This window comes from Amphiprion ocellaris, chromosome 2 (genome assembly GCF_022539595.1).
Source record: "Amphiprion ocellaris isolate individual 3 ecotype Okinawa chromosome 2, ASM2253959v1, whole genome shotgun sequence".
NCBI classification, from domain to species: domain Eukaryota; kingdom Metazoa; phylum Chordata; class Actinopteri; family Pomacentridae; genus Amphiprion; species Amphiprion ocellaris.
Genome location: NC_072767.1, coordinates 38,506,529 through 38,515,155, shown reverse-complemented (window position 1 = coordinate 38,515,155; position 8,627 = coordinate 38,506,529). Strand labels below are relative to the sequence as shown.

The window sequence follows — 8,627 nt, the reverse complement described above, 5'->3', positions numbered from 1 at the left end:
CTGTTTCTAGGTGGAAGCTGAATTAGTGAGGATGACTCCTGCTCCTGTCATCTCTAAGCTCCTCACACATCTTTACCTGCACATGAGGAAAATCACTCCTGTAGAATGCAGGTATGTTTGTCATTATTATAAAAAGATGTTGCCTGGTGACCTGTCAGAAACCCATTATACAGAGTCAGCCAAAATAATGTTTACAGACATCAGGAAAATAAAAACTTGCATCAATATTTCAATACCAAATTTATTCAGACATCAGGAGATTAATAAAAGTTATCTTTGGCCTCTACAATTACAAGAGGTGCTCAAAGTGGTGGCCACTGGCTTCCAGACATTTCTGTTGTGTTGTAGACGTCACTTGTTGATGCTCCATTCATGAGGGTAGCGCCATCTGTTGGGAAAACATCGTACAACAGGTCACAGAGTTACCGTGATTTGATCAAACTTTGAAAGAGGAATCTACATGTATAGAAGTACTTATACAAATGAAATATTTATAAAAGTTTTTCTTTTCCTGATGTGTGTACATTATTTTGGCTGACTCTGAACTTAATGAGAACAAAACTGTCATTTAATTGTTGCTCTGAAAGCTTCTTTAGTGAAAACCGGCTGGTGTTCTGCTTTGAAGCAAACTGCTGTTGAGGTCTGTGTTTTTAGGTTTAACCCCACAGTTTCTGAATGAACTGATAGTTTTTTTTGCCTGATCAATGTGGACGTTATAATTGATGGTAACATTTACTGATCAGATAATCAGCATGACAATATACCAGTATAACATTCTGACCACCTGACTAATAGTGTGTTGGTCCCTTTATGCTGCTAAAACTCCTCTGACCCAGTGGTTCATCAGAACCTCTGGGGATCCTGTGGATTCTGTGGGTCCTGTGGGTTGCAGGGTGGGTTCTACCTAGACCAGGCTGATCCTGGACCATCCCACAGATGCTCCATCAGATCTGGATGTGGGGAGTGTGGAATCCAGGTGAACAGCTTAGCTCTGTCGTGTTCCTCGGACCACTCCTGAACAGTTTTAATTTGTCCTGCTGAGGGTGGCAGCTGGCATCAAGGACTGCTGTTGCCATGGAGACTAGGGGATTGTTTGTCCTGCAGTGTTTAGGTGGTGGTACATGTCAAACATCCACATGAACGTCAAGGTTTCCCAGCAGAACGTTGCATTAGAACAAGATGATGGATGTTGTTCTCTTCAGCTGTCAGTGGTCAGAATGTTGTGGCTGATCGGTGGATCTGTCTGCCTTTACTCTGACATCCAGAGTTATACAAAAGTGTAGAATGTGTGCAGTGCAGAAGACATTTACTTTATTGTATGCAGTTTTAGTGGTCCCATCAGAAAAAATCATATTCATATACAGATTTTTATTAATTCCAGGGCTGGTTCAGTAAAGATTATAATAACTACATCAGATAATTCTTTGTCGCAGTTGGAATTTTGCAGACTGAGAGATGGTTGAGAAGGTTTGCAGTTCTTGTTTTACCAAATATGTTATAATAGAAGATCTTTATTGTCATTGTACCTGAAATTATCTGCAAACCAGCAAAGTGCATCAGTCTGAGGTATCTAAAAATAAATAAGTGAAGAAAAATGCTTCTAAAGCCAATAATAAACAGAATATTTTGTGGGAATATTCTAAAAAGGAAAGAAAAGCTCCATTCTCACTCCTCTCAGGATAAATTGTCATTAAAATTGGCTTTAAATTTAGCTTCAACATGAGATAAAAACATTTACTTTCATTACTGATATTGTCAAGTTTTAATAAAGTTCATGCTACTTTTATAAAGTGATTAAAGTGAATAAATTGTATTTCTGTGATCTGTGTTTGATTTCTGTCTTTTCTCCTGTCATCCAGATGTTCAGAGGGAGATGATGCCACATCTGGTCCAGCTGATGGAAGGTCTTGAAGTTCTCTGACTGGCCTCGACTGAAGATGGTCGTCTCACTGGATTTAAGGTTCAGATGCTCAGTAACAAACTCCACCAATGAGCCAACAGGGAAGCTTTAGGTTTATTGAATGTTGCTATGAAGGTTTCACAGTTTTTCTTTGTGAATGCAATGTGCTCCAACTGAAACTTGAATTAGAACTTAGAAGTAAATCCTTCCATCTGAAAGGATTTAGTTGCATTAATAACCCCATAACATTCTAATTTTTATTCCAGTCTTGGTTGGAAATAGAATCTCTGTATTGATTCAGGTAAAAACTGAACTTCACAGCATGTTGGAGCAAAACAACCAGATGAAAACTGTGATGGTGTTGGATTGTCAGACTGTAATGTTGCAGCTCAAAGCAGCTTTTCTGTCTCAGTTCATTCTGACATTCAGCTATGAATCAACACAGCAGATGGTGATCCATGCTGTGGAAGTCTCACATCTCCTGATTTAATGGAGCTGCTTTGCACTTTTTACACTGTTTATTCACCAACACTTTATTTTATAAAAGTTCCATCTAGTTTTTATGAGGAATGTGATGTTTTAATTTCTCTGTGAATAACTGCAGTCTAATGGAAGAGCTGGAACTGTAACATCTGTCCTGATATTGATCATGAAGTATTGATCAGAATACTTATGGTCAGCAGTCATCCCTGAAGTTTTACATTAAAATCTTTACTTGTGTTGTGAACTTTGGTAAGAAGCAGAAACTTTAGCGTTGCCATGGATACATGAGTGTTAAATTCTGTCCATGTTTCCATTTTGGGAAATGCAGTCCAGCAGATGAGTTTGTTTTTACTGCCAGCTACATTCAGTCTGAGATATTAAGAATAAATAAATGTGCATAATGTGGAAATGAACAGATTCTATTTTTATTTATTCCTACAGCTGCTGCACGTAAAGTTCCAGAATGTGGAGGAATTTAGTCTCACAATCACAGACAATAAATATTATCTGAAAGTTGGGTTATTGTTGTTTATCAGCACAATACAAAAAGATTCATGTTAGACATATTCCAGTTAAGACTCTAGAATATCATGATTTATGTAAATTTACCTGAATAATATGAATGTTCAGGTTAAGATTGTGCAGTGATATTTATTATGTAAGTTTAGCTGATTAAAGTTTGACTCTGTACTACAATATTGTTATTATTATTATTATAATTTACATCATTATTATAATATTTAGGGTCAGACCCTACAGTATTGAGATTAAGAAATCAAACATTCTATAAAATGTAAATACACTGAACTCATTTGGATATATTTAAGTGAGACTCTACAATATTATTTGACACAAATCTATCTAAATCCAAATTTTAATCATTTTTACTCCAAACATTTACTGGACTGATTTAAATATTAAAATCACTCCTTTCTAATCCTCTGCTGTCTGTTCAAACCTGAGGCCTTAAATAGAAACACACAAGTATCTGATTGAAGGAACTTCTGCAGAGTCCTGGTTCCACAACATGATGATAGAATTATAGACAAACTTTAACAAAAGCTGCCTGAGAGTTTACAGGTTTTTATGTTAGATTTCTTCAGTAATTTAATAAGAGTTATCAGCAAAAATCAAGTGTTCATTTGATGAACTTCATTTCCTAAAACATCCAGAATTGGAGCTCATATCTTTGGCAGCTGTAAAGTTTCTGCTCCTTCAAAGTTCACAACACACTGAATGAATTCCTAAAACATTCTCAATGCTGGAGAGCGTTTGTGATGCTGAAGCAGTGATCAGTTTTTCTGTTTCTTCTCTGGAGATGCACAATGAGGGACGTCTGCAGAGACTGAGAAAGAGTCTCACCACATCCTGACATGAGGAAAAAGACTTTATTGAAGACTACAATGAGAAAAACTATCAGACAGCAGACGGCTGCATTCAAGGTGAGATCTGAACATTTGATCTGGAACAGGAATTCAATAACGGCAGCATGAGCTTCATTTCAGTCTGTAGCTGCTGAATTCATGGATGAATCATCTGGCACTAGAGAGGAAGACCATCAAACATCCATGTCAGCTGATGGAGGTCCAAGAGTCTCACCCAACAAACAACCTACAGAGTGAAGACCTCCAATCTGATTGGACGGCCTCCTATTCAGCCACATGTGTGAACAAATGCCTCTAAGCTGATTTGTTTTCTAAAATAAATCTAGTTTGAGTCCTAATCTATGCCTGTGTGTTTGCTTCTTTACACCGCTGTTAACAGTTTAGGCTGTTAGATTGTTCCAGATAAGACGAGTACAAGATTCTTCAGAGCCGTTCTACCACGAGCCTGACAGGAAGAACTCCAACAGCTACTGAATGTTCCTGTGGTCCCCTCAAGGCTACAGGAGGAGTCCTACGAGGACGAGCCGGTCCACCTGATGGCGGCCAGTCGCTGCGGTTCAAAGCCAACACCGACTACGTGGACTTCTACTGGACCACACGGAGGCCTTCAAACCGGACCAACAAGTTCAGCGACTCCCCGACTCGTGGGTCTGAGGACGCCGCCGAGCCTCGGTCCAGCCGGCCTCCTGTCTGTGGGTGTTTGAGTGCTGAGAGGTTTGTGGATGCATGTGAACGTTCTGTGTTGAAACAGCAGCTTTGGACTGAGTAACGCCAGGAAAAACCAAGAGCTCCTTTATTTGTGACTTCCACTAAAAAAACTGATGAAAATAAGTTTGCCAGGGTTCTGACTGATAACAGATTATTAGATAATGAAAATAATTGTTTAAATATTCCTTTAAACAATCCTTTTAGGTCTACATTTCCTTTACACTGAATTCTTGGTATATGTACAAGTATTTTGGGTGGAATATACCATTAAGCCCAATGTTCGAGGGTTCTGGGAATATACCATTACACCAACCTTTTAGGTAAATGTTCCAAAATGTTGGGTAGAAGATACTATCAGATCAACCTTTTAGGTCTACATTGGAAGATTTTAGAGTAGAATATTACTCCAAACTATCCTTTAGGTCTACATTTAAGGTGGAATACTCCTTTACACCAAGATTTTTTTGGTCCACATTGAAGGACTTTAGGTGGAATATTCCTTTGAACGAACTTTTTAAGTTTATGTTCAAGGATGTTGGGTGGAATATACCATCAGACCAACTTCCAAGGTCTACAGTAGTGAATTTTAGGTGGAATATACCATTAAACTCACCTTTTAGGTCGACAGTGGAGGATTTTAGGTGGAATTTTCTTCCAAACCATCTTTTAGTCTACATTTAAGGATATTTAGGATGGTATGTTCTTCCAAACCAACTTCTCAGGTCTACATTTCAGGTGGAATATTCCTCCATACTAACTTTTTTGGTCGACATTGAAGGATTTTTTCTAAACCACCCTATGGGGTCTATATTTGAGGTTTTAGGTGGAATATTCCTTTTAACCAGCCCCTCAGGTCTCTTTGAGGATTTTGGATGGAATACTCGGTTAAACCAACATTTTAGGTGCATGTCTAAGGATTTTTGCTGGAATGTTCCTTTAAGGTGGATGTGTGAGGACCTTGTAGGTGGAATACTTCCTGAAACCAACCTTTTAGGTCAACATTCAAAGATTTAAGGTGGAATATTCCTTTAAACCAACCTGAATTTCATGTTATGATCATTATCAAGTGAGAAACCTCAATCCAGACTCCTCATAATGACGTTTGAGATTTATGCTGCTGTTATTTACTTAGTCCAGACTAAATGACAGAAATCCACAACTGTAATTTTATTTCAGGACTCGGTTATTAAATGTCAAAACAATCCATGTGATTCTAAAAACTCAACAGCTTTACAAACTCTAAGATTAAACTCTCCACAAGGATCCAAAATAAGTTTGACTGCTACATGAGGGCCTTAATTATTCTTCATCTACTTCCTGAAAAGTTTGGTCAATAAAAAAGACAAAAACTAATATTTTCAGCTGAACTAAAGATAGACTTTGTGATTTTTCTGCTCACATGTTGTGTTTTTGTAAACTTCCTCTTTCAAATAAATATCCTCCTAACCCCCTGGAAACCAGCGTTTGTCCTGTTTTTGTGTTGCTCCTCTGCGACCCTAGACAGCCGGGTCCTAATGTTTTTTGAGCAACACACCATACTATGACGTTTTTACAATGATGGTTCTACTATGGAACCAGTTTGACATGTTCAGGTGTTCTTTGTGTGAAAACTCAGAGACTTCAGGTATCAGAAGGTGGTTTTCAACTTTCTTTGTTAACTTTCTGCTTCCACTTTAAACTAAATTTCCTTCACTAACCCAGCCCTCTGTACTTCCAGTAAGCTGTGTTCCTATTGGCTGTCCAGGTGGCTGCTTGGTGTTATCAGGAACACCTGAGCAGCTCAGTGTCTTCCTGCTTTATTTAGCTGCAGACAAACATTTCCTCTGTTTCTCTTCACCACTGAACCGGGTTTGGCTCCGTTGCTTTAGTTTCTTCTTTAGGCGTTGGCTTGCAGCTTCCAGCAGTAAAATCGTCTTTAATGTGTTTCGTGGTGTGTTTTAGGGCTTTGTACTGGATAGTTGTCTTGGTAAATGTGGTGCTAATGTGTGCAGTGATTAGTGGATTTGGTGCAGCTGAGTTGTGTCTTTATCTTGGCTGTAGTGAGTCTTCAGAGGTTTTTGGTCAGACACATTCTGTATTCTTGTTTGTGAACCAAGGTTGGTTGTCCAGAAGGTAAGAGTTCCTGTCCTGATTCTCTGTTTAAAGAAGTTCTCTGGCAGGCTGCAGGAGACTTTAGTGTTTGGGTTGTGCTAGTTTGGTTTTTGTACAGTTTCATTTGGACGACTATCTTGAGGCTCCTCCATGTGGTTTGGTGAGGTTTTCTGGAACAGTTCTACAAAGCAACCTGCAGCAGAAGAGACTTTGAGAGTTTTTAGGAAGTTCTGGAGATCAGACTTCAGAGCAGCAGAAACATTTGTCAGCAGTTTGAGCAGGAGAAGGTGATCTTCAGAGTAGAAATGAGACAGAAACCTTATTGACCCGTGTGGTGAGGTCCTGTACCAAGAGTTTGAGCAGGTTGTGAAGAGTCTGTAGTTCTTTGGTCTGAAAGCACAAGAAGAATCGACTCATTAAAGGAGAAAACAGGAGATATTGTTGGTTCTTCTGTTGCTCTGCAGTTTCCCAGTTTCCTTAGACTGAAGATCAAGTTTATATTTTAAGTGATTTCTCACGTGAGCCCAGGAAGACTTCAATAAACTCCCTCCATCCCCTGGACACAACATATTTTATTACCATGTTAAATCTTTTTTTAAAAATATATTTTTGAGTTTTAATCATAGTTTTTTTTTTCTCTTTGCTTGTTTAGTTTTGTCATCTGTGTGAAAGGTGCTAAACAAATAAAGTTGAATTGATAAACTGAATAATTGACTAACTCATGATTGTGACAACAGAAGTATTTTCATTGTGATTTAAGGGTTTGTTTCATTTTTAAAGTTGGGCTTAAAATTTTGACAGAAAAAAAGATTGAAGAAATAAACTACATTTAAAAAAGCAATTAAATCAAAGGAAAAAAGCATTTAATACAATAAAACTTTAAAAAGAAAATTAAACATTAAATACAATTAAATGATATTAAACTGACAAAATAATGAATTAGATAATTAGACAGAAGATACAAAACATGTAATTATGAAAATAAACAAAATTTTAAAACAAAAGTATTAAACATTAAAGATGAAATATTTTAGATAATTAAACATTTACAAAATACATCAAGAAGAACATTAAACATTTAAAAAAATACAAAACATTTAATTAGATTATTAAACCTTTGAAAAGACAAAACATTTAATTAAAAAATTAAATGTTTAAGTAGAAAATTAAATCTTAAAGACAATAAAACTCTAAATAGGAATTAAACAGAAAATACAATGAAGCATTTAAAAACAAAATTAAAAAAAAGGTGGTAAAACATTTATACAGAAAAACCTTAAAGTTTTAAATATTTAATCGAAAAATTAAACATTGGGAAAGAAAAGGACATTTTTTCAAACAAGCTGATAAAACGTTTGATAAAACAACAATTAAACATTAAAAAGACAAAACATTTGGAAATCAAATCAGACATTAGAAAAGAATAAAAGGTGAGAAAAGAGCAAAACTAAACATTTAAGAAGAATCAAACTAAAGACAAAACATTTGAAAAGACACCAGTTAGACTTTAGAAGATCAAATTACACAGAAGAGACAACAAAACGATCAAAAAGAGCAAAAACAGATAAAAGTCCGAAAGCGTTTTCTAGTCTGAAATGAAAACATCAAGTTGTTTCTTCAAACATTTCCTCTTTCTATGTTCTTGGTTTGATTGTGGACAGATTTACTAAGAACTCATTTCAGAAAACTGCTTTCCAGATAAAGTCTACTAGTAGTTGAAGGCATGGATCAAACTAATGTTACCTTCTGATCTCCACAAACTTTACTGTTCAGTGAAGAGAATCAAAGTTTGTTGAGGATTTCTAAAAAACCCACAGGTGAAGGTCTGAGAAGAACTCAGATGGATGGTCTAAATGTGAAATCAAGACTCATGGTCACAAGTTTTAAGGCTTCTGTTAACCATAAAGTTCAAACTAACAGAGAAGTACTGAGAAACTTTAGGTTTTCAGTCCTCAGACTGTGGAAAGGTTCAAACTAACAGAGAACTACTGAGGAACTTTTAAAATTTCAGCCCTCAGACTGTGGAAAGGTTCAAACTAACAGAGAAGTACTGAGAAACT

General features: G+C 36.7%; 1 long non-coding RNA gene across 8 annotated transcripts in view; it reads left to right on the top strand.

Annotated features, from left to right (window-relative positions):
- The window catches only part of LOC129350158 (uncharacterized), a 32,268-nt gene extending 24,860 nt beyond the window's left edge, over nucleotides 1–7,408 (top strand). For 2 of the 8 annotated variants that reach the window (XR_008603457.1, XR_008603461.1), the window contains 3 exons: nucleotides 11–111; nucleotides 1,860–4,046; nucleotides 4,148–7,359. This is a non-coding gene — a long non-coding RNA (uncharacterized LOC129350158). Of the gene's footprint in view, nucleotides 1–10; nucleotides 112–921; nucleotides 977–1,859; nucleotides 4,107–4,147 lie in introns of those variants that run through there. The other 6 variants (XR_008603462.1, XR_008603460.1, XR_008603456.1 and 3 more) reach the window with 6 other exon arrangements.
- Nucleotides 7,409–8,627: the final 1,219 nt, after the last annotated feature.